The sequence below is a fragment of the Sus scrofa genome, chromosome 6 (assembly GCF_000003025.6).
Source record: "Sus scrofa isolate TJ Tabasco breed Duroc chromosome 6, Sscrofa11.1, whole genome shotgun sequence".
Taxonomy (NCBI): Eukaryota; Metazoa; Chordata; class Mammalia; order Artiodactyla; family Suidae; genus Sus; species Sus scrofa.
In genome coordinates, this window is record NC_010448.4 from 39,583,521 (window position 1) to 39,610,968 (window position 27,448).

Below are 27,448 nucleotides of genomic sequence, written 5' to 3' on the forward strand. Positions count from 1 at the left end.
GCTCTGCACTTGCTTCCAGCTCTGACTCCCTGGATGACAGCCAGGGCCAGAATTGCAAGATTTCCTGAGGAGGAGAAAATTAGATTTTGTTCTGGGTCTGGCTTCCCCTCCTGCTCCTTCTGAAGATTCTCTGGCTCTGATGTTCCACTGAGGGGCTAATTCAGTCTCCACTGGCTTCTCCACTGAGCAGCAGTGATGATCAAGGGGGAGACCAAGGGGGAACCTTCCTTCCTGACTCTGGAGGGATCTACAGGCCATACTCACGCAGGAGACAGGCTCCCCCAGCCTGCGGGGGCGGTGGAGGGGTATTGGCAGGGTGCCCCTATCTGGGATTGGAGACCATGCTCTCGTCCCATCTTTGCCACTGAACAGTTGTGTGACCTTGGACCATCCCCTGTCTGCGCCTCAGTTTCCTTGTGTGAAGGTGGATGCACTTATTCCTGTCCTAACTGGCCCTCACAGGAGCTCAGTAAGCGGAGGTCAGAGAAAGTATACAGCAGGTGCTACATCAGGATGAGTCCCGGCTCCAAAGAGCCTGAATTGTTTGCAGACACCCTGCTGCCTGGATGAGAGTGACTCATGGACCTGAAAGGCTCAGGAGCCCAGCCACAGGCTCTCCCTGCTGCCCCGCTGGAAGGAGGCCACAGTGACTCCAGAGGCCCATGCACTGGCCCGAGGCCCTGGACCCACCGGGTCTGAAGAAGAGGAGGAAGAAGCACCAGGGCAGAAGTGTCCCCTCAAAATCGTGGTGCCAGAGTTCCCATCGTGGCGCAGTGGTTAACGAATCCAACTAGGAACCATGAGGTTGCGGATTCGATCCCTGGCCTTGCTCAGTGGGTTAAGGATCTGGTGTTGCCGTGAGCTGTGGTGCATATTGCAGATGCGGCTCGGATCCCGCGTTGCTGTGGCTGTGGTGTAGGCCAGTGTCTACAGCTCCGACTGAACCCCTAGCCTGGGAACCCCCGTATGCCGCGGGAAGCGACCCTAGAAAAAGGCAAAAAGACACACACAAAAAAATTACTGGTGCCTGGCAGACTGGGCCCAGCATCACTCTACCTGGAGAGAAGCCTCCATAGGTAGCACCAGTTTTCAGTGAGAATATGGGCAAAAGATTTGAGAAGGTACTTTACAAAAAATGAACAAATGGCCACCACTGAATTCACTGTCTGTCTCTCCTTGACGTAATAGGCAGTCTTTGCCTCTTTCAGAGAGCAAGCACTCTGTCAAATACACGCGTCGTGAATCGCGGCTCCCACCTGAGGCATGTGTTCAAATGTCTGCACTGCTGGAGAGTCTGGTGGGGAGGGCGTTTAACCAGGGGTCCCAGCGGACCCGCTGTCCTGATCACATCTGGCTTCGAGAACCCCACCAAGGTTCACAGTGGAAGGCAAGGCATAGGATTAATCCCCTCTGAACATGTCTGTGAACTTGTAGAAGGTTGGGCACAGGGATCCTGACTCACCCTGCCTACACAGAAAGCCCATGGTCTGAACATGGATTCTGGAGTTTTCTGCTAATTCTGGAGTTCCATGTTAATTTTGCCTCACCCCTGCCCTCCCCCACCAATGTGTGGAGGGGAGCGGAAGGAAAAGAGATTCCTCAAGACAGCAGAATGTCCAGGTTCTGCACCCAATTTGCGGACTGAAGGCCTCTGGCTCTGCCACTCCTGAACCTCCTTATGCCTCAGTTTCCTTATCTATAAAATGGACACAGCACAGGGCCACAGGGTCACCGAAAGAATTAAATGAGACAATGCATGCAACGTGCTTAGCCTACCATACAGTCAGTGCTCATCAATAGATATTAGACAATTTTCTTTATTAGATGACAAGTGGCTTGAGGCCTCCTATAGCCTCCCAGCTTTAAATGGCCACCTGCTATTTCCACAGGGCTCAGTTTTTCCTTCCAGGAGGCCTCCAACCAGTCTGCTTGCATCCACCCTGCAGTTCCACACAAAGCTTTAGGAAGGCCTGGGCAGTACGGAGCATCAAGCCCCAGCATCCCTGTTCTGAGGCCCAACCTGCTCCCCAGGGAGAAGGGATGCTGGCCCTCCCTGGACCTCCCAGCTGCCAGGCCATGCTTCTCTCCCAGACATTTTTGTCCCATCCCTTCCCAGGCAGTGGCTCTGTCCTCATTTGTGCTGGTTCTATTTTGCTCATGGCTCCAGCTACCTTCTGGCAGCAATTTCAGCCAGGGAGTTTACCCAAAGTAATAACCCAGCCATCACCCCCAAGAAAGTAGCAATGAAGTAAATGCACATGTGTCCTTTAGTTTTCAGAGAGCTCCTCTGGTTCCTCAATCCCAGAACAGCAGCTGCCTGAGGACTGGGGAATGTGCGAGAGAATCACGCCTTGGCCTCCCTCCAGGGCGAGGGTCTGGGCTCCTCCAGCAAGAGAGCTTCTATGTCATCAGTAACATTCAGTCTGTTTTTGTGGAAGGAATGGATGAAATCAGCTCAGATTCATGCATTTGATTTCAATTAAGCAAGAATTACAGGGCAACTCCTGTTTTCCAAAAACCCTCCGCCCAGAACTGAGGAGTTGTCTTTGTAAACCATGAATCACCCACCTCCTTGATGGCAGGGATGGGGCAGGGGTGTGACTTTGCAGAGCTGTCCACCTGCCTAAGGGACACGTCTCTCAAAAGTCCCACGGACTTAGAATCCACAGGCACGACAGAAGTTTTTTCATTTGTCTGATCTCCATTCTGCTTTCCTTGGCTTAACAGAACTATTTTCTTTTTTGTTTTTTGGGGATTTTTTTGTTTGTTTTTTGTCTTTTTAGGGCTGCACCTGAGGCATATGGAGGTTCCCAGGCTAGGAGTCCAATCGGAGCTACAGCTGCTGGCCTACACCACAGCCACAGCAATGGGCATCCGAACCGTGTCTACAACCTACACCACAGCTCATGGCAATGCCAGATCCTTAACCGACGGATCGAGGCCAGGGATCAGATCGCAACCTCATGGTTCCTAGTCATTCATTTCCGCTGTGCCATGATAGCAACTCCTACAGAACTATTTTCTAAAGTCATACTCTGAACATAACAGCTGGCACATCCCTCAGTTTGAGGGTCCATCTCTGTTGACAGCGCCATCTCCCTAAGGCTCCGAGAAATGGACCTGCCTCCAGAGCAGCTAAGCTTAGAAAGAAAGAGCCATGAAGACCCAGGCTTGGGCCAGGACAGATGATGGACGGGAGCTCCCCACCCAGCCCCTCCCGGCGATGGGACCAAGATCAGAAGGGAGGCCTTCTCAGATGGCTCCCCAGCTCTTCCCTGACCTCAATTCCCTCTCTCTCTCTCCTACCCAGGTCTGAGTGAGGCAGTGGCTGCCTGTTATACATTTGGTACAGCTGATGCTCCTTGACTGGGCTCCGTGCTGCTGGTTCCATCCTCAAGGTGATGTTTCAGAATCCCTCGGTGTTAGTGACCAAAGATAGGACATGGCCAGGTCCTGACCTGGCATTCAAAAGATCCGATCAAGGACAATGCCTATGTGAAGTACTCCTAAGAGACTGCAGGAATTCTTTCGGTGGAACACTTAATTAAAGACATCTAGTACTTGGAGTTCCCGTCGTGGCGCAGTGGTTAACGAATCCAACTAGGAACCATGAGGTTGCAAGTTCGGTCCCTGCCCTTGCTCAGTGGGTTAACGATCCGGCATTGCCGTGAGCTGTGGTGTAGGTCGCAGACATGGCTCAGATCCCACGTTGCTGTGGCTCTGGTGTAGGCTTGTGGCTACGTCTCCGATTAGACCCCTAGCCTGGGAACCTCCATATGCCGCAGGAGAAGCCCAAGAAATAGCAAAAAGGCAAAAAATAAATAAATGAATAAATAAAAAATAGAGACATCCAGTACCAACCTTTATAGCCCAGTCCTGACATCACCGGGAACCATGCTTCCTCTGTGGACACTGGAAGACTCAAGTCTCCAAGGTCTGGTCCTCCCTGGGCATCTAAAGATAGATTCCACAGAGCTCTCTGGGAGCACTGGGCAGTGTCTTCAGGAGGCATAGCTGGCCTCTTGCTCTTCAACCCTCTCCACACCCAGCCTCTCCAAAGAGAAGCCTGCTAATGTGGCAACGGCCAGCCAGGATGACATGGAGATACCCCATCATTTCTTGGTCCAGAGATACAGTATGTCTTAAGGCAAAAATCCCCCAGCTCCTTAAAGACCTCTGATATAGCAAACTACGGCCGCCGTGCACAAGTGCATCAGGACCCAATCCATGGTCATTGCCAAGACCCAGCTCAGCTTTTTGAAGGAGGCTTCGTATAGGAAGTCAGATCTGACCTAGTCTCTTCCACTTGGTCAAGGGGTGGCCCATTATCTGAAGGAGCCCCAGGGAATCCATGCTGAAACGTGTCACCTCTTAGTGTCAGAATCCCAGGTGAGCTGGCTTGTTGGACCTGGTTGGAGCCCCCTGCCACAGAGCGCTGACCAGTGGCTAGTCATCTCCTCTGCCGTCCTGCCTCACTAACTTCGGAAGCCTTTTGGGGTGACCCCTGGGTAAATCGGTTTGACCTAAGCACTCTGAAGCCCCAGCCACATCTGTCCCCAGTGTGATCTTTGAAATGCCTTGGTCATCACTACACACAGTCACAGGCACGAGCCTTCACAGGGCATGAGAACACAGCCATTGGTGTGACTTGCCAACCCTTCCCAGCACATGCCTCCTTTTAAGCATCTTATAACATCAACGAATAAGAAAAAATGGCATCCACGAACAGTACCAGCCATCGGCATACCGGAGAGGTAAGGGGTTATTCAGAGAGGCTTGCTCCGTGACCATGGGAGGAAATTGGCCAAACCAGTGGAGACTCCCCCAAGTACAATTTTAAGACCCATTCTCTGAGGCATCCTCAGCAAGGAGATGGCAGAATCCACAGAGAGACAATGCCCCCTCTTGGGTAAGCAAGAGAGAAGATGCAATAGTCATGCCATGACATTCAAACCTCAGCGGGGCCGATGAGTGAATGTAATGATACCAACCACTGGCATTTATTGGGTACTTCCTCTGTGCTGGACTAGAAGCTTAGAATTTCACATTTATTTTTTCAGTTACTCCTTTTATACTCGAAGAGATTGAGAATCAGAGAGGTTAAGGATCTTGCCCAAAGTCCCAGAGCTAGTAAGTGGCAAACGTAGCTTGATGCCCAGGCCTGTCTGATTTTAAAATCCACTCAGCCCACTGCCTGTCTCTGCCAGGTCTCTGCAGCATGCTCGCTTTATTAGGACTGGCCCAGAATCCGCTCAGGCCCTTCCCATGAAGGGCTGGACCAGGACATCCTTCAGCAAAGCCATCTTTGGACCTGGGAGGCTCCCACCTGATCCGTGAGTAGAACTGGGGTCTCTGGGTCCCCAGGGCTACCCTGACCTACAGAGGCTTGAGTGCCTAGACATCAGCAAAGCACCATCTCTTCCACGTGCCCAAAGAGAAAGCCTCCATCCAGCTGAGGAATCTTCTTTCCTATTCTTGACTAAAGGTCACACTTGAGTTGACCTCAAAACCTCCTTCTGCCTCACACTCTCAAGGCCAGAGATGGAACTGCATTCCCAGTCCTCCCCCAAAGCCGACCAGTCAACACCCTCCTGACACAGGTCTGGGGGGTCCGAGCTTCCCCCTGCCACCCAAAGTTGCATTGGCCAGAGCCCCGCCCCCTCCCCGAAGTCAGACTGGCCCCCCAAGCTGAGAATCCTCTTAAGAGTCAAGCCCTTGGAGTTCCCGTCGTGGCACAGTGGTTAACGAACCCGACTAGGAACCATGAGGTTGTGGGTTTGATCCCTGGCCTTGCTCAGTGGGTTAAGGATCCGGCGTTGCCGTGAGCTGTGGTGCAGGATGCAGATGAGGCTAGGATCCTGTGTTGCTGTGGCTGTGGTGTAGGCCGGTGGCTACAGCTCCAACTGGACCCCTAGCCTGGGAACCTCCATATGCCTCGGAAGCGGCCCTAGAAAAGGCAAAAAGACAAAAAAAAAAAAAAAAATCAAGCCCTTATTCTTAGGACAGTCAGACAGACAGAGACAGACAGACCAAGAGGTCAGTTACATGGAGGCCAGGATTGACCGGCTCTGTGACTTTGAGTAAAGGTTGAATCATCTCTGAGCTTTGGTTTCCTTCTGTGTACAATGAGGATGCTTCCCGCCTGCCCCGCCGCCCCCAGGGATCAAGGTGAGTTGCTTGCCAAGCTCTCCTTGGTCAAAAAGTTGCAGGGAAAGAGCTCCCCTCCCAGAGCTGAGAAGTCCCATCACAGTGCCTGGTGCTCCACCAGCAACAGCTTCAGGTAAATCTTCACGAGTCTCACTTGAGAAATTATGTATACAAATCCCCTTATTAGTGAGGTGGCCCCCATCTAATTTCTCTCTGAATGCTCTCTGTGGGACCTCAGTCAATATTTGCTGAAAATTAAATACAGACCTTGTTAGGATTCAATGCAAACACGGTACTGAACTCCACCACAGTGCGCCCCGGGCTAGAGAGAGGGAACAGTAAATTAATTTGCACACGAATCCATGGGGTGAAAGGCATCTCCTGATCCCTGTGCCAGTTGATCCGACCCCAGCTCTGCCCAGGCACTCTCCCAGATTCCAGGATCCCACTATCCTGGCACCCACACACGTGAAAATACCAGGTTCAGAGCCGGGCTCATTCCGGATAATGGAGTGAGTGGGTGAGTGGATGAAGGGGAGACAGAACAGTGAGAAGAACACAGCTCTGGGGTCACGCAGCCTTGGGGTCACACAGCCCTGAGGTCCAGGGTTAACCTGGTCTCCACTCACTCTGCTATTTTCTGATGTACCGTCTGAGTCTCTATTCTCTTGTCTGGAAAATAAAGTGATTATACGGGCTAAGGATTGAATGAAACAATCTTTGTAAAGTGCACAGCACAGTGCCTGACACACGGTAGACTCTCAAAAATATATATTAGAATGTAAAAAATAAAAAAGATGTATGACATGGGGAATGTAGCCAATATTTTGTAGTAACTATAAATGGAAAATAACCTTTGAAAAAAAAAACAACAAAAAAAGAAATGTTATACAGCTCGTAAAAGATACACCAATATTAAAACTATCTTATAATCTTCGTAAAAACCATATATATATATATATATATCTATATATATTAGAATGAATCAACCATTCCCTAATGACAAAGCGACATAACCAAAAAAGCATGATTAAAACTTACGTACTTAGAGACAGCAACTACTTAAAAGTGTAGATATAAAAAAGATTGGCTGGGGAGTTCCCTCGTGGCACAGCAGATTAAGGATTCAGCATTTTCACTGCTGGGGCTTGGGTCACTGCTGTGGCACAGGTTTGCTCCCTGGCCCAGGAACTTCTGCAGCTGACAGGCGCAGCCAAAAGAAGATTGGCTGGGACTCCACTCAGGATGGGGTTGTCAAGTCCTGATTGGAGCCTGCCCGGCTTCAAACACGTGCCACTTTGGCAAGTAAACTATACTTCATAAAACTGTAAAATATACATCTGTCTTCAAACACAAGATAAATACTGCAGTGATAAGAGAGGAATTAGAAACACAAAGTGGCAGTCAACCAAGTTACACAAACACAAAGTGGTGGACTTCAGGGAGTTCCCGTCATGGCTCAGTGGTTAACAAATCCAACTAGGAACCATGAGGTTGTGGGTTCGATCCCTGGCCTTGCTCAGTGGGTTAAGGATCCGGCATTGCCGTGAGCTGTGGTGTAGGTTGCAGACACAGCTCAGATCCTACATTGCTGTGGCTCTGGCACAGGCATGCAGTTACAGCTCCAATTGGACCCCTAGCCTGGGAACCCCCGTATGCCGCAGGAGCAGCCCCAGAAAAGGCAAAAAGACAAAAAAAAAAAGTGGCAGACTCACAGAGGGGTGATGGGGACCAAGAGGATCCCATGGGAGGCAGGATGTGCCTAAGAACTACCTTGGGAGCTTGCGGGCTGGGGCTGAGCCCCTAATTTAGGAAGGAGGGCTAGGAACATGGGATTGATAGGTCTAGAATCTGAGATACAGAGAGGATGAAGCAATTATAAGAGCTCTACAATCAGTCGGATGCTGCTAAATGCTATTTATCAATGCAATTGGTGCACCGAAGAGAGAAATGACAGCCCCAGGTCAGCCAATTAATTACCAACCTGAGGTACAGTACGGCAATCAGAAGGCTTCCATGGCAACGTTCAAACAGATCGTTCCTCCTCATCAGAGAGCAGACCATGCTTCAGAGAAGACCTCTGATCAGACCGTAAGAGCAGCAAAACTTCAGACAGGTCTGAGCTGTCCTATGCCAAAATCAAAGCCTCGCTAGAAAAGAACTGGGGAGTTCCCATTGTGGCTCCGTAGTAATGAACCCGACTAGTATCATGAGGATGCAGGTTTAATCCCTCACCTCATTCAGTGGGTTAAGGATCAGGCGTTGCCGTGAGCTGTGGTGTGGGTCACAGATGCAGCTCAGATCTCATGTTGCTGTGGCTGTGGTGTAGGCAGCAGCTGCAGCTCTGATTTGACCCCTAGCCTGGGAACTTCCATATGCGGTGGGTGCGGCCCTAAAAAGAAAAAAAAAAAAGAATTGGGACCCCCCCCCAAACCCGGAGACTTAGGATAGAGGCATCTGGGTGGATACTTCAGAACAGTGAGCCCCCACACTCCCCTGAACCCTCTGCCTACAGATGTGGCCCACTTCCTTTTTAGAAGACGACAGGCTCTCTTGCCTGAAATCTATTCAGAGACCTCTGTGGCCACAAATCTCTGGCAAGACAACATTCTCCCTCCTTAAGATCTGCTCCACCTTCCTCTACTGGCCACCAGAACAATGACCAAATCTCTGCAGGGCCTAACTAGAGAGATGCTGGCCCTGCTTAGGGCAGAGAAGAAATATTCACCAACAGAGCTGAAGGACCTGACCCATGGCAACCCATGGGAACCAGAAAAGCTTGTCTGAAAGGGGTTCTCAAGGGTGCTGGAGTAAGGGGAGGTGGGAAGGGGCTTAGAACATAGGGCTGGATAAGGTGTGGACACTCTGTCCGGTTCCGAGAGCCAGTCTTGATAACTTCTGGAATGGGACCTAGAATCTTGGGGAAACATTCTCATCTTAAGTGCAATGTGGAAATGCGAGAGAGAGCAGTCTTGTTAGATGGCTAGATAGGGGTTCAGATCTCTTGATCTCAGAGAGCGGAGCATGTCACATATAAGATCTGATGTAGATCTTATATGTGACATGATAGAAGAGATGTCACATATAAGATCTGAATTCTCGCATATAAGATCTGAGTTAAAACGGATCTCGTGTGTAAGGTTTGAGTTCTCACTCTATGCCACAGCCACAGGAATGAGCCACATCTGTGACCTACACCACAGCTCAGATCTTAGATACAGATGTGAGTTGCGAGAATCAATAGGAAATTTCCTTCACTGAGGAGCAGGGAAGGAGGGAGGAGTAGGGTGGGTAGAAAGGGAGGGGAGTCATTAAGAAGCTCAGTGGAGGAGTTCCCGTCGTGGCTCAGTGGTTAACAAACCCGACTAGCATCCATGAGGATGCAGGTTGGATCCCTGGCCTCACTCAGGGGGTTAAGGATCTGGCATTGCCATGAGCTATGGTGTAGGTTGCCACATGCGGCTCGGATCTTGCATGGCTGTGGCTCTGGTATATGCTGGCGGCTACAGCTCCAATTGGACCCCTAGCCTGGGAGCCTCCATATGCTGCGGGTGCAGACCTAGAAAGACAAAAAGACAAAAAAAAAAAAAAAAGAAAGAAAGAAAGAAAAGAAAAGAAGAGGAAGAAGCTCAGTGGTGGCTCTCTTCTGTAAGGACGTGTGGCCATTCCCAATAGACCATGGTTTATCTAGAACAAGCTCTGTGTATGACAAAGGTATTGCTCAAGAATGGTTGAAAATGATGGAAACAACCTAAATCTCCATCGACTGAGGAGTGGATAAAGAGGATGTGGTACATATACACAATGGAATATTACTCAGCCATTAAAAGGAAGGAAGTAATGGCCGCAACACGGATGGACCTAGAAATTATCATGCTAAGCAAAGTTAGACAGTGAGATACCAGTCATATGCTCTCACTGACGTGGAATCTAAAAAAAAGGGACACAATAAACTTCTTTGCAGAACAGATACTGACTCACAGACTTTGAAAAACGTATGGTTTCCAAAGGAGACAGGTTGGGGGTGAGAGGATGGGCTGGGGGTTTGGGGCGGACATGCTATAAAATCGGGTTGTGATAGTGGTTGTACGACTATAAATGTAGTACAATTCATCAAGAAAAAAAAAGAATGGATGAAAATGAGCAGAAAATGGAGATAAATCACACCAATGGGCAGCCACAGTGTCTCATTAGTTCCCAGACCCAGAACCTACCCGTTGAGGAAAGACCCTGCAAAGCTACAAGAAGTATAAACAATAGTAATTACCCCAGTTCTGAGTAACACGACCCTAGGGGAAGGGGGAAAGTTGTACCCACAGTGTGCTATGGGGCACAGCATCTGAGCCGACGTCAGCCCTGGGACCCACAGAACCATCACCCCCCACCCCTCATGAGAGCAAAGCACATGGATGCAAGGCATGAATGCACTCGTCCTTGCAGTGGGTTCACAGACCCTCCAAGTGGTCATTTGCTCAGGTCCTGAACACATAACCAGATGCACATACTTAGCAGCCAGCACGGTAGGAGAGGCCAAATGCCAGCCCCTGAAATTGCCCCAACCCCCTCCCACCCAACCAATCAAAAATAAAACCACATCCAGGGGGCAAAGGCAGACATGGGTGCTGTCCTCAAAGATTTCAGGGATGCGATGATGAGGGCCTACTGTGACCCCCAAAACTTGCAAGCTCCACAATGAACCGTGGTGGGGATGGTGGTGAACCACCTTAGACGTACCCGAGTTTCATCCCAATGAGAATTCCTGTGTAGATAGGGTGTCTACCTAAAATAGATCAACAGAGCCTCTGCCATGGAGATGCGGCTATTAATCTTGTAAATTCGTTTGGGGTTTTTTCATCCCCATCAGAAAGAGCCAGAGTCCCATTCATTCACAAGGTACCTCCATAGTCTTCCCATGGGTTATGTTAATTTCCATGTTCTCGGCTCCAGTACAGCCCAAGCTGTACATCTGGACATTTCAAACATCCCACTAGTCTACCACTGTCCTGAAGATGGGAGAGAGACTCCAACATGGCACAAATGAACCTTTCCCCAGAAAAGAAAATCATGACTTATGGAGTTCCCATCGTGGCTCAGTGGTTAACAACTCCGACTAGGAACCATGAGGCTGCGGGTTTGATCCCTGGCCTTGCTCAGTGGGTGAAGGATCCGGCGTTGCCGTGAGCTGTGGGGTAGGTCGCAGACGTGGCTGTGGCTGTGGCATAGGCTGGTGGCTGCAGCTCTGATTAGACCCCTAGCCTGGGAACCTCCATATGCCATGGGAAGCGGCCCTAGAAAAGGCAAAAAGACAAAAAAAAAAAAAAAGAAAAGAAGATCATGACTTGGAGAATAGACTTGTGGTTGCCAAGGGGGAGGGGGAGGGAGTGGGATGGATTGGGAACTTGGGGTTCACAGATGAAGGTTATTGCCTTTGGAATGGATTAGCAATGAGATCCTGCTGTGTAGCTCTGGGAACTATATCTAGTCACTTACGATAGAGCATGATAATTTGAGAAAAAATAATGTATACATGTATGTGTCACTGGGACACCATGCTGAACAGTAGAAAATTGATGGAACACTGTAACCCAGCTATAAGGAAAACAAAATAAAAATCATTATATAAAAAAAATAAATTAAATTAACATTGGCATACTCGAAAAAGAAAAAAAAAAAAGATTCCAAGGCCCATCGCATTGGTCCAATGATCTCAGGAACTTTTGCACACCTTACATGTCCAACCACCGAGGAAAAGCACTGTCCTTGGCCAAACCTTTTCAGGTTCGGAAGCAGCATGCCCTGCACATGAAGCATTGTTCTGGTCCATTTAAAAATGATTTTGAGTAGAGTCTAGGGTAAAAGAAAGTTTTGCCACAGGCCAAAAATGTAGCGCAAGCAGGCATGCCACTTGATGTGGCAGATCCCATGATGCCAGCAATACCCATGCTATTTAGTAACAGTGCAGTGTAGGAATTCCCGCCGTGGTGCAGTGGTTAACGAATCCGACTAAGAACCATGAGGTTGTGGGTTCGATCCCTGGCCTTGCTCAGTGGGTTGAGGATCTGGCATTGCTGTGAGCTGCGGTGTAGGTTGCAGACTCGGCTCGGATCCCGCATTGCTGTGGCTCTGGCGTAGGCCGGCAGCTACAGCTCCAATTCGACCCCTAGCCTGGGAACCTCCATATGCCGTGGGAGCGGCCCAAGAAAATGGCAAAAAGACAAAAAAATAAAATAAAATAACAGTGCGGTGTAATCTCTGGAAATCCAGCCCACCTAGGAGTGTTAGAGCAGGCGTTGAAATAAGCCATGCTGTCTGCTGCAAACAAATATATCTTATTCAAAAATCAGCTCCAGGAATGTGAAAGCCATATAGAGATGCATCCAGTGACTGCCACCAGAGCTGCCCATACCAGGCTGAGTGCTCTCTGAAGCAGCGGGTCACAATGTTGGGTGTTAGTGCTACATCATTCTGTGGAGGTCAGAACCAGGCACAAGCAGGTACCAAACACAAGTGAGCTCTACAAATTGGCCACCCAGACCCTCATGTCACAGGCCTGTGTGAAGCCCATGCATCTCCCTTGACTCATACCTGTGGCCTTATTGGGGATGAGGGGGGAATCTCTGTAACCAGGTGACAGAGAGGGAGACACGTGGACCTGGTTCACAGGATGGCTTCACTCAGCATGGTGCTGCAAATGAAAGTGACTTCTAGAGTTCTGGCCGTGGCTCAGCAGTTAACGAACCCAACTAGCATCCATGAGGGCTCGGGTTTGATCCCTGGCCTCGCTCAGTGGGTTAAAGATCTGGCGTTGCCGTGAGCTGTGGTGTAGGTCACAGATGCTGCTCAGATCTGGCGTTGCTGTGGCTGCGGTGTAGGCTGGCAGCTGCAGCTCCAGTTGGACCCCTAGTCTGGGAACCTCCGTATGCCACGGGTCTGTCGCCCTAAAAAAAAAAAAAAAAAAAGAAAGAAAAAATAAAGTGACTTCTACTGCACTATGACTCCATCTAGGGGTGGACCCGAAAGCTCAGGCAGCAGATCTGGGCATTCACTTTGCTCAGAGAAATGGTCCAGAATAAGGATATACATAGATTCCTGGTTAGGATCTGGAGAGAAAAAGATCAGAAACTTGGGAACAAGGAGATGTTGGCCAGAATCTTGGCTAGGACGATGGGAGCCAAGGGTGTGGGGGTTTGTATCACAAACCAGTGCCCACAGAGAACATCTGCTGCCAGGGAGGCATTAAGAGACCAGGTAGGACCAGGTAGACAGGCGCTCTTACCAGGGGCGGGCACGGGGGGCAGGGCAGGGCGGGGGTGGGGGGGAGGTGGGTCAACTAGCATCATCAGCCACCCAACACCTGTCCAGGAATCCTTCAGTGGGGCACTCAGCAGGGGCCTTGGCCACAGTATCTGCAAGGAGACCAACAAAACACAGGGGGCAAGTTAATTATATCCACCTCCTCCTTCCACTCGGACAGAGCAGTGACTCATCCTGTGATGAATGAATACACAGTTCTGCTATGGTTTGCCTTTCCCACCCATGGTGTCACTACCCAAAGCAAAAAGCGCATGATTTATTGTCACTGAATTTCACATAACATCACCTTGCACCAAGGGACCCACTGTACGAGAAAGGAGGCCAGACACACACAAAGCCCACTGGGCCTATTGCATACTCAATCACCCAGAAGCTGCCAACTTAGCAAGACACATTAGCTTGGAGGTGACATCCTGCAAGGTTGGGATACAGTCTTCAAGAGGCAGCATCTACCTTGAATTGAACAGGCCAATTCTGTTCTAACTTCCATAGAGACATTATATGGATCTAAGAACCAGGAGGTTGAAGTGGCCACCACCCAGCTGTTCATCACGCCCAGTGATCTCCTCATGACGTCTCCTGCTCCTCTGGCTTCTCTGAAGGAGAAGTTTCACCAGAAGACACCGGAAGAGTCCCACTACACTTACAAAAATACTTGCCATCTGGTCCTTTGGGGCTCTTCATACCAGTAGAACTCCTGGAAAAGTAAGGAGCTACAGCATTGACGGGGCTCATGAGGAGGAGATGGGTCATGATGCATAATGGACACAGGAAAGCATGGAGGGTCCACTGGGGCTTAATGTGCTGCTCATATGTGGTCATGATGCAGGGCAATGATAACACCCAGAGCATTCAGACCTCTCGAAGGATGAAGGTGGGGCACCTCACCAGGTAAGCCAGGTAGACTAGCAGAGGGCAATCTGGAGCAGGCCAGGGGGGAGGGACATGCTGAGGTCTGGCCTCAAAACCGCCCTGAGCAGTGAAGAGCGTGGCTTATCCTACTCACCCTCTTCTGCTTCCCCCAAAATTGTAGCCCAGGACTCAATGGAATCTATGAGTGGTTGGAGTGAAACTGTGAGACATGAAAGGACTAGAAGGCAGGATGATGCCATATCCACCCAAGTCTTTTTCCACTATCTTTTTTTTTTTTTTTTTTTGTCTTTTTGCCTTTTCTAGGGCCACTCCTGCAGCATATGGAGGTTCCCAGGCTAGGGGTCGAATCAGACCTATAGCCACCAGCCTACGCCAGAGCCATAGCCACCTGGGATCTGAGCCGCATGTGCAATCTATACCACAGCTCACGGCAACGCCGGGTCCTTAACCCACTGAGCAAGGCCAGGGATCGAACCCGAAACCTCATGGTTCCTAGTTGGATTCGTTAACCACTGCGCCACGATGGGAACTCCCCTTTTCCCTATCTTGGTGCCTTTCCTTCTTCTCCTGGATGGACCTGTGTCTGGGCAACTCTGAGGCATAACATCCCCTCCAGAGCTCCCTGCAGGACCAATCAGAAGGCGACCTCTGATGACTATAGGCCTGAACCTGTATGGTGCTGGCTTCCTCCCTTCCCCGCGCACCTCCTCCCTTCCTACCAGTCTCTTAGGGCATCACCGTCATAAGCCATTTGCACACCAGTTCTCCGCTCAGAGGCTCTTTCTGCAGACCCAACCTACAAAGGTATCTTTATCATTCCCTTTTTCTCATTCTAAGAGCAGAAATTAGAGTTCCCTTCATGGCTCAGAAGAAATGAACCTGACTAGCATCCATGAGGACACAGGTTCCATCCCTGGCCTCGCTCAGTGGGTTAAGGATCTGGCGTTGCCATGAGCTGTGGTGTAGGTTGCAGATGCGGCTTGGACCTGAGGTTGCTGTGGTGTGTAGGCCAGTGGCTACAGCTCCAATTTGACCCCTAGCCTGGAAACCTCCATATGCCATGGGCATGAACCTAAAAAGACCAAAAAAAAAAAAAAAAAAAAAAAAAGGAGCAGAAATTGTTTTGGAGGAGGAACAGAGGATTGGGAGAATGAACCTGGGCTGAGACTCACTGATGGGAGAGAAGGCTGCAGGGTGACCCACTGGACAGAGAAATGTCCCAAAGCTCTAGGGTATCCCCCAGAGGAATGGAAGCATTCGCACACAGGTGCTGTAAGCCCAGACCATCCCATAACACCTCGCAAGAGGTTGCAGGGGCCAGCCACTCTGACAAAGCCTGCATACCACCCAGCAATGCCCTGGCAACCCACACACCCACCCCCGCCCCTGCTTACCACCACTTCAGACAGAATGGAAAGCAAAGATGCAGCCGCCACTTGCAGCTAAAAAGGAAAACCCATGGGTTTCAGGCACAGTGATCAGAGCAGAGAAGACGCCTGGGCCGATGTTGTGTAGGGAACAAGATGAAAAGCCTCAGTGATAGAAGCGAGGAAAGCACAAGATAGAAAGAAGGGACGCAGAAACAGCACAGCACAGCACACACAAGGAGACCAATCTAGACAAACGAATCACTAAAGGATCAAAAGAAAACAGCCCATGACAGCTTGACATTTGAGAAAATTTGTAGAAACATGAATCAAATAAAATTTAAATGAAAAGGTGAGATGATAAAACTACAGAATGAGGTGGGAAAAAACTGGAAGCCTTGGAAAACAAAATTAGAACCCAAAAAGTATTATTGAGAGGAACAGAATGGACACCGTCGGTTATATAATTACTGACACAGAGGAAAGGCTTAGGGTAATAAAAGTGAGTGCATATTTTAAAAAAAAGAAATCAAAATCATTAGACAGACTATTAAAAAAGACAATTTGTTTTAGAAATAATTGGTATTCCTTAAGAAGAAAACCCAACAAATGGAACAACATGTGTATTCAAAGAGGTATACAGGAAACTGCCCTTGGTAAAAAATTAACTGACTCTTCCAAAAATAAAACAAAACAAATTTTAAAAGAGCACAATGTATGTATGTCAGGAAAATTTGATACAAAAACTTCCACACAAAGACATATCCTATACTAATTAAGCTATAAAACTTCAGTGAAGAGAAAACCCCCCACACATCTGAGCAGAAAGAGTAAGATCACACACAGTGGGAAAACCAGGCCAGGCGCTGGCTTCTCTGCAGTACCATTCAGAGCCAGAATGAAAGGCAGTCACATCTCAGAGATCCAAAAGAAAGAAAAAGCGAGCCTCAAATATGACACTCAGCCAAAATGATTCCTGTATAAGGCAGAAAACAGCTATTTTGACACATTAAAAACTCAGAAAGTATAGTACACATGGACCACTGGGTGGGGGAGAATTATTCATAATTAAATCCAGGAGTTCCCGTCGTGGCACAGTGGTTAATGCATCCGACTAGGAACCATGAGGTTGCGGGTTCAATCCCTGACCTTGCTCAGTGGGTGAAGGATCCGGCGTTGCCGTGAGCTGTGGTGTAGGTTGCAGACGCGGCTCAGATCCCGATTTGCTGTGGCTGTGGTGTAGGCTGGCGGCTGCAGCTCCGATTCGACCCCTAGCCTGGGAACCTCCATATGCCAAGGGAACGGCCCTAGAAAAGGCAAAGACAAAATATATACATACATACATACATACATAACGTAATTAAATCCAATCAAATAACAGATAAATAATAATAACAGAAATAACAATTATAAATATAAACTCAGAAGTTTAGAAATAGCAGTGAACAAACTAGGGATGAGCAGAGAATTCATCTAAATATAGAACAAATACTAAGCAACTAAGGGAATTACAATTACAGAACAAATGGTGACATTAATTAACCTGGATAAGGTAAAAGTCATACTGTAACCGACACCTCTCAGGAGATGAAAGGAAAACTCATTAATGTCTGGTCTTTCAAAGAAGGGAGTCAATACACTAAACTTGAAACTTTGAAGCAAACTTGAAACTTATTTTTTAAAAATAATAAAAAACAGTGCTCACTTCCGCAGCACATATACTAAAAAATTGGAACGATAGAGAGAAGATTAGCATGGCCCCTATGCAAGGATGACATGCAAATGTGTGAAGCGTTCCATATTTTGGAGGAGTTTGGGGTTAATAGATGCAAACTCCTGCCTTTGGAATGGATAAGCAATGAGATCCTGCTGTATAGCTCTGGGAACTATAGCTAGTCACTTGTGATGGCACGTGATAATGTGAGAAAAAAGAATATATATATGTTTGTGTGACTGGGTCACCTTTCTGTATAGTAGAAAATTGACAGTACACTGTAGACCAGCTGTAATGGAAAAAAACAAAAATCATTTAAAAATTAAAAATAATAAAAATTAATAATTATCAACTCCTGATATTTTTCAAAATCTCTTATATTTTTAAAGGATGTTCTTGGAAGTGATTTTGTTTACATTGCAAAAGATATTCTGAAGTTCACGATTCCTTCGGTTTCACTTCAGTTATATTTCTTCTAAGTTCTAGTAAAATTGAATATAATACTCTATATTTAAAAAAAACATCTAGAGATATTTGTTTTGTTTTGGTTTTTTTTTTCTGAAATTTTCCAGGCCAGGGATCAAACCCATGGCAGGGCTGTAACCAGAGCCCCAGCAGTGACCAACACCAGATCCTTCACCTGTTAAGCCAAAAGGGAACTCAGGTCACATTTTTATAAAGGTACATATCTGTCACTAGAGCTGGCCAAGATGGCAGAATAGAAAGACTTTGAACTCACCTCCTCCCAGGAACACACCAAAATTACAACTACTTACAGAGAAAGGATCTATAAGAATGACCTGAACATTAGCAGAAAAGAGTTTCCACAGCAAAAGATGCCAAGAAGGAACCACGACGAGACAGGAAGGAGGAGTGGAGATGCAATATAGTCAGGACCCACACCCCCAGGACCGGCAACCCACAAACAGAAGGAATATCATCACTCCAAAGGTCCTTGGAGTTCCCGTCGTGGCGCAGTGGTTAACAAATCCGACTAGGAACCATGAGGTTGTGGGTTCGATCCCTGGCCTCGCTCAGTGGGTTAAGGATCCGGTGTTGCCGTGAGCTGTGGTGCAGGTCACAGATGCAGCTCAGACCCTGTGTTGCTGTGGCTGTGGTGTAGGCTGGCAGCTACAGCTCCGATGAGACCCCTGGCCTGGGAACCTCCATATGCCACGGGAGCGGCCCAAGAAATGGCAAAAAGACAAAAAAAAAAAAAGTCCTCCCCAAGGAGTGAGGGGTTTGAGCCTCACACTGGACTCCACAGCCTGAGGGTCCTGCACCAGAAGATGAGTCCCCAGAACATCTGGTTTTGAAGGCAAGCAAGGCTTGTGTATCAGAGAGCCAGAGGGCTCTAGGAAACATGACATAGAAATTAAAAAAGAACAGACTGATTACCAGTAATAAAACTGAATCACTAACTTTTTTAAAACTCCCAACATACAAAAGTTCAGGACCAGATGGCTCCATAAATGAATTCTACAAAACATTTAGAGGAAAGTTAACAACTATCCTTCTCAAATTACTCCAAAATTCGAAGAGGAAAGAATGCTTCTGAACTCATTCTATGAGGTCAGCTTCACCCTGACATGAAAACCAAAGACACCACAAAAAAAAAATGTTATAGGCCAATATCACTGATGAACATAGATGTAAAAACTCTTAACAAAATATTGGCAAATTGAATTTGACAATATATTAAAAAGGATAATACACCATGATCAAGTGGGATTTGACCCAGGGATGCAAATCAATGTGATACAACACCGTTACAAATTGAAAAATAAAAATCATATAATCATCTCAAGAGATGCAGAAAAAGCTTTTGACAAAATTCAACATCCATTTATGATAAAAACTCCCAACAAAGTGGGTATAGAGGGGACATATTTCCACATAATAATAAAGGTCATATGTCACAAACCCAGAGTCACCATCAAACTCAACAATGAAGGGCTAAAAGTATTTCCTATAAGATCAAGAACAAAGCAAGACAGTCCACTCTCGCCACTTTGTTCAACACAGAAGTGGAAGTCCTACCCACAGCAATCAGACGAGACAAAGAAATAAAAGGAATCAAAATCATAAAGGAAGAAGTAAAACCGTCACTGTTCACAGATGACATTATACTATATACAGAAAAAACCCTCAAGATGTTACCAAATATCTATTATAACTAATAAATGAATTCAGTAAAGTTGCAGGATACAAAATTAACACAGAGATTCTGCTGCATTTCTACCTACGAATAACAAACTATCAGAAAGAGAAATTAAGAACAATCCCATTTACAATTGCATCAAAAAGAATAAAACACCCAGGAATAAACCCAACGAAGTAAAAGATTTGTACTCTGAAAACTCTAAGACACTGATGAAAGACATTGAAGATGAAACAAACAAATGGAAAGATACACTGTGCTCCTGGATTAGAAGAATTAATATTGTTTAAATGACCACACTACTCAAGGCAATCTATAGATTCAATACAATCCTTATCAAATTATCAAAGGCATTTGTCACAAAACTACTACAAATAATTCCAAAATTTGTAGGGAACTACAAAAGACCCCAAATAACAAAAATAATCTTAAGAAAGAAGAACAAATCTGGAGGCGTTATGCTCCCTGATTTCAAACTACACTACAAATCTGGAGTAATCAAAACAGAACAGTACTGCCAAAAAACAGACATAGAGATCAATGAAACACAACTGAGTGCCCATAAACCCATGCTTACATGGTCATTTCATCTGTGACAAAGGAGATAAGAACATACAATAGGAGAAAGAAAGTCTCTCAAATAAACAGTGTTGGGAAAACTGGACAGCTACATGCAAAAGAATCAAACTGAGAGTTCCCGTTATGCCTCAGTGGTAATGAACCCCACCAAAGTCCATGAGAATGCCTGTTCGATCCCTGGCCTTGCTTAGTGGGTTGGGGGTCCAGCATTGCTGTGAGCTCTGGTGTAGATCACAGATGCAGTTTGGATCCCAAGTTGCTATGGCTGTGATGTAGGCCAGCAGCTGTAGCTCCCAATCGACCCCTATCAGAGCCTGGGAACCTTCTCCACATGCCACGGGTGCAGCCCCCCCCCAATAAAATGGGATCAAACAGGATACTTTCTCACACCATACACAACAATAAACTCAAAATGGATGAAAGACTTAAATGTAAGACCTGATACCATAAATTTCCTAGAAGAAAACACAGTCAGTATGCTCTTTGACAGCAGTTTTAGCAATATGTTTTGAGATGTGTCTCCTCAGGCAAGGGAGACAAAAGCAAGCAAACAGGACTACATCAAATTAAAAAGCTTTTGCACAGAAGTTACCGTCATGGCTTAGAGGTTAACAAACACAACTAGTATCCATGAGGTTGCAGGTTTGATCCCTGGCCTCGCTCAGTGGGTTAAGGATCTGGCATTGCCATGAGCCGTAATGTAGGTCACAGACGTGGCTCGGATCCCGCATTGCTATGGCTGTGGTGTAGACCGGCGGCTACAGCTCTGATCCGACTCCTAGCCTGGGAACCTCCATATGCTGTGGGTGTGGCCCTAAAAAGATAAAAAGACAAAAAGACAAAAAAAAAATCTTTTGCACAGAGAAGGAAACTATCAGCAAAATGAAAAGGCAGCCTACTTAAGGGGAGGAGATATTTGCAAATGATATAGCTAAGGGGTTCATGTTCAAAACATACAAAGAAATCATACAACATTAAAAAAAAAACAACCTTGATTTAAAAGTGGCCATAGGATCTGAATAGATATTTTTCCAAAGAAGACAATAGACACATGAAAACACGCTCAACATCACCAATCATCAGGGAAATGAAAATTCAAACCACAATGAGATATCACCTCACAAATCTATCAACATGGCCACTATCAAAACAATTTAAAAAACAGTGTTGGCAAGGATGTGGAGAATAGAGAGCAATCACGCATTGTTGGTGAGACTGTAAATTGGTGCAGCCAGTATGGAAAACATTACGGATGTTCCTCAATAATTAAAAATAGAACAGCCATATGATTCTGCAATTTCACTTCTAGGTAATGGGTATTATGCAAAGTGAAGTAAATCGGACAGAGAAAGAAAAGTGCTGTATGATCTCACTTATGCGTGGAATATGAAAAACAAAACAAAACAAATACAGACTCTTAAACACAAAGAACAAATGGGTAGTTGCCAGAGGGGAGCAGTTGGGGGGACAAAATAGGTGAAGGGGATTAAGAGGTGCCAACCTCCAGCTATAAAATACATAAGTTTTAAGGATATTATATACAGCTTAAGAAACATAGTCAATAATGTTAAATGGGGGGAGTTCCCATTGTGGCTCAGTGGTTAATGAATCCGACTAGGAACCATGAGGTTGCGGGTTCGATTCCTGGCCTCGCTCAGTGGGTAAAGGATCCGGTGTCGCCGTGAGCTGTGGTGTAGGTCACAGACACGGCTCGGAGCCCACGTTGCTGTGGCTCTGGTATAGGCCAGAGGCTGCAGCTCCGATTGAACCCCTAGCCTGGGAACCTCCATATGCTGCGGGAACAGCCCAAGAAAAGGCAAAAAGGCAAAAAAAATGTTATATGGGGACAGAAGGTTACTGGACTTTTTGTGGTAGTCATTTCATAATGTATGCAGATATCAAATCACTACATAGTACGCCTGACACTAACGTAATCTTGTACAGTAAGTATATTTCAATTTAAAAAAATCTGTCCCTGGAGTTCCCATCGTGGCTCAGCAGTAACAAATCTGACTAGTATCCATGAGGACGCAGGTTCCATCCCTGGCCTCGGTCAGTGAGTTAAGGATCCAGTGTTGCTGTGAGCTGTGGTGTAGGTCACAGATCTGGCTAGGATCCCTCATTGCTGTGGCTGTGGCATAGCCTGGAGCTGCAGCATAGGCTGGAGCTGCAGCTCTGACTTGACCCCTAGCCTGGGAACTCCCATAATCCGTGGGTGCGGCCCTAAAAAGGCAAATAAATAAATACATAAAAATATGGACTTGGGGTTTAGGATGGAAATGCTGTAAAACTGGGTTATGATGATTATTGAACAACTATAAATATAATACAATGTATTGAGTTTTAAAGAAATAAATAGTTTTTTAATTTAAAAAAATTTAAAAATCTGTCCCTATATCTATGTTACTTCTGAGAAGTATCCACAGAGACATGTCTGGAATTACGTTTGCCTAAGGGCTGGGATTTAGGTGTCTTTTTTTACCTGTCTTCTTTGTATATTCCCACCTTAAATTTTATAATATGCTTGTTTCCTTTTTATAAAAGTAAAAATTATTTCCTAGAAGCAAATATGCCAAGACATTGTGATTAATTTCTGGTAGTAAAAATGCTGATGATGGCTTTGTTCTATGTTTTTGCTTTTCAGGCAATTTAAACTTCAAAAATATGTTTAAGAAAAAAAAGGATAATCATTTAAAAATACAAATAGGAGTTCCCATCGTGGCTCAGTGGTTAACGAATCTGACTAGGAACCATGAGGTTGCAGGTTTGATCCCTGGCCTCGCTCAGTGGGTTAAGGATCTGGTGTCGCTATGAGCTGTGGTGTAGATTGCAGATACGGCTTGGATCCCGCGTTGCTATGGCTCTGGTGAAGGCCGGTGGCCACAGCTCTGATGTGATCCCTAGCCTGGGAACCTCCATATGCCGCAGGAGCGGCCCTAGAAAAGGCAAAAAGGCAAATAAATAAATAAATAAATAAATAAAAATACAAATAAAATCTAATATATGTAAAAAAAAACCGGTAACTTTCAAATCAATAGAGGAAAGTAATTAAAAATTTAGTACATATTTAAAGCAGCAAGAGGACTGGGGAGAAGCAAAGAAAAACCATGACAAAGGAAATATACAAAATAATAAAAAGAAGTCCAAATAGATCATATCAATATTCATAATAAATATAAACATTTAATTTATTAATTAGAAGACAGAGTCTAACAGTCTATAATATTCTTAATCTAGTGATATGGTGCTTACTATAAGAGACACACTAATACAGACCCAGAAAAGCCAAATTTAGAGGAATAGAACAACAACTAAGCAGGAATAGCAATTTTAGTAGCAGATAAAATCAAACTAAAAACATAAAGCATTTATAAAGATAAAGAACACTATAAACAGAAAAACTAGAAGTTCCCATTGTGGCACAGCAGAAATGAATCTGACTAGGAACCACGAGGTTGCAGGTTCGATCCCTGGCCTTGCTCAGTGGGTTAAGGATCCGGCGTTGCCGTGAGCTGTGGTGTAGGTCACAGACAAGGCTCGTATCTGGCTTGCTGTGGCTGTGGTGTAGGCCATCGGCAACAGCTCCAATTCGACCCCTAGCCTGGAAACCTCCACATGCCGCGGGTGTGGCCCTAAAAAGACAAAAAGACAAAAAAAAAAAAAGAAAGAAAGAAAGAATTCACCAAGCAGACAGAACAGTCATGAACTGTGTGTACCCGACAGCAACAAAGCCTCAAAAATACATAAAGCAGAACTGATAGAATTATAAGGAGAAACTGACAAATCCGTAATCAGAACAGGAGATTCTAACTTACTGTATCAGCACCTGGTCCCGCAGACCAAAATTATTTCAGATGCAGGAAGATTTTACAACACTATATAAGCAGTATCTAATAGATGTATAAAGAACCATGTGATAAACAGAAGAAAATATACATTATTTTCCAGAAAATGAGGAATATTTACAAGTAATCAACCTCGTAGTAAAATGAAGCAGAAGTCTCAACTAATTTCAGAGAATCAAATATTAACAATGCAGATGCCAGTGCAATTAAATGAGGAATTGATAATTAAAAGCACTTTAGGATAAAAAATATAGAGCATTTTAAAAATGGCATTCTTGAAGTTCCTATTATGGCTGAGCAGGTTAAGAATCCAACTAGTATCCATGAGGATGTGCATTCAATCCCTGGCCTCATTCAGTGGGTTAAGGATCTGATGTTGCCATGAACTATGGTGTAGGTCACACATGCAACTTGCCACGCTGCCATGGCCAACAGCTATAGCTCCAATTCCACCCCTAGCCCAGGAACTTCCATATGCCACAGGTGCAGCCCTAAAAAGATAATAATAATCAAAATAAATAAATAAATATGGCATTCCTAAATTACTCATGTGTTAAAAAGGCAAATCTCAAAATATTAAAATATTTAGGGCTCAATGAAACAAAAGTTGTCTATCCACAAGTTGTGGGATAAATTCAGTGCAATTCTTGATAAATTTATTTCCATAGGCGTTCCCCCTGTGACACAAAGGGATCAGTGTCTCTGGAGCACGGGGATACAGGTTCAATCTCTGCCCAGCACGGTGGGTTAAGGATCCAGCGTTGTTACAGTGTAGGCTGCAATTGCAGCTTAGATCTGATCCATATGCCTCAGGGCAGCCAAAAAAAAAAAAAAAAAGAAAAGAAAAGAAAAAAGAAAATTTATTTACATAAAAAAGAAGGGGGGATGAAATAAAAGAAAGACAATCATCTGAGACAAGGACTAAAATGTTAGTAGTCTATTAATAAAGTAGTCCCAGAAGAATCCAGTAAGGACGTGGGAAAACGTAAGGAAGGAGATTTGTTCTGTCTGGTGGCAAAGTTGGGACTTCATACTCCTACGCTAGCCAGCCATTCATTGGCTACCAGCAGCCTGAGGGATGTAAACCAGAGACTTGGAGCTCTCCAAACCAGCAGGTGGCTCCACTGCCCAAAACTCTGAAAGTTTCTTTAATAGCAGAGCACACAGAGCACACAGAAGCTGGGGGATGGAAGCTGTGGCAAATAGGAACTAAAGACACTTGGCAGGGGCACCAACAGAGCCTGCTGCAGAATTGCCCTTAGAAGTAAAACAACACTACTAAGGGAGATGCTCAATATAACCAAAACCGGTTATGTTTAAAAGAACAATAAAGTAGACAGATGTCTAGAAAAACAGCAAAATTACTCTTTTGAAAGGGCCACAGTTGAACAGCCAAGGTTGAATGAGCCCAGGACAGCCTACCTCTTTCATCAATTAAGTCTGGACAAAATGCAAAGAGCAACAACCTGAAGACTTTGGAAAACTAACAATTCTAGAGTAACGACAAAAAAAAAAAAAAAAAAAAAAAGAGTCAATAGAATAAATGAGATATAACCCCCTGAAATCCAAATAATCCAAAACAGACAAGAAACCAAAAAGAGATAAACAAAAAATCAGAGCCGATACAAAGAAAACCAACAATAAAATGCAAGGCCTAAATCCAAACATACCAATAATAATATTAAATGTAAATTATCTAAATATACCAAGTAAAAAGGCAGAGATCATAAGTTTGGATTTAAGGGAGGAAATGTCCAACTATATGCTTTGTAAACACTTAAGGGAGTAATAACTCTACTTGATTTGTTCCAAAACACAGAAAAGGAATTGATATTTCCAAACTCATTTTGTGAGGGCCACATTACTTTTATTCTAAATCTGACAAAGACATTAGAAGAATGATAAATAAACAAAAAGCTACAGATCAATATCTCTCATGAATGTGGATACAAAACTTCTCATGAAAATATCAGCAAATCAATTGCAAGAATATTTTGAAATAATAATGAATAAATACATCAAGATCATGTGAGGTTTATCCTGGGACCTCAAGGTTAGTTCAACTTTGCAATCTATGTAAATCACCCTATTAACAGATTTATCTTCTTTAGAAGAAAAAGCACGTGATGACCTTAATAGGTGTGGAAGAAGTACTTGATAAAATTCAATCATTTATAATTTTATTTATTCATGTATTTTTGCTTTTGAGGGCGGCACCCATGGCATCTGGAGGTTCCCAGGCTAGGGGTCTGTCTAACTGGAGCTACAGCTGCCAGCCTACACCACAGCCACAGCAACACAGGATCCAAGCCACATCTGCAAACTACACCACAGCTCATGGCAACACCGGATCCTTCACCCACTGAGTGAGACCAGGGATTGAACCCCCAACCTCTTGGTTCCTAGCTGGATTTGTTTCTTCCGCGCCATGACGGGAACTCCTAGTCATTTATAATTTTTTCAAAATTTCTCATCAAACTAGAAGTTTAAGGGAACTTCCTCAATCTGATGAAGGATATCTACCAAAAAAACTACAGATAACATCAAATATAATGATGAAAGGTAGAACCACTTCCACCTAAATTTAGAAATAAGGCAAAGATAACTATCCTTATCACTTTTATTCAGCTTTATTTTGTTTTGTTTTTTGTCTTTTTTTTTTTTTTTTTTTTTTTTTTTTTTGGTAGGCCCGCTTCCTCAGCATATGGAGGTTCCTAGGCTAGGGGTCGAATTGAAGCTATAGCCGCCGGCCTATGCCAGAGCCACAGCAACTTGGGATCTGAACCGCATCTGCAACCTACACCACAGCTCACAGCAACGCCGGATCCTTCACCCACTGAGCAAGGCCAGGGATCGAACCCGCAACCCCATGGTTCCTACTTGGATTCGTTAACCACTGAGCCACGACGGGAAGTCCTCACTTTTATTCATCTTTATACTACAAGTCCCAACTAGTACAGGAAGGCCAAAAAAAGAAATGAAAGAGTTCCCGCTGTGGCACAGTGGGATCTGGGGCATCTTGGGAGTGTTGGGATGCAGGCTGATCCACAGTCTGGATCAGTGGGTTAAGGATCCAACATTGCTGCAGCTGCAGCTTAGGTCACAGCTTCGGCTTGGATCTGATTCCTGGCCCAGGAACTCCATCGGCTGCGGGACAGCTCCCCCCCACCCCCCAAAAAGGAAATAAAGTGCATACATATTGCAAAGGAAGAAATAAATATCCCTTTACTCACAGACAATACGGGGCCTATGCAGAAAACCGCAAGGAATCTATAAAAACAGCTCCTCTAACTAATAAATAAGTTTTAGCAAGGTCACAGGATATAAGATCAATATACAAAAATCAACTGTGTTACTATATAGTGGCAATGAACAACAGGAATTCAATTTTTTAAACAGTACCATTCGCAATGTGTTTAGACCACATACGCCCCAAAATGAAACGCTT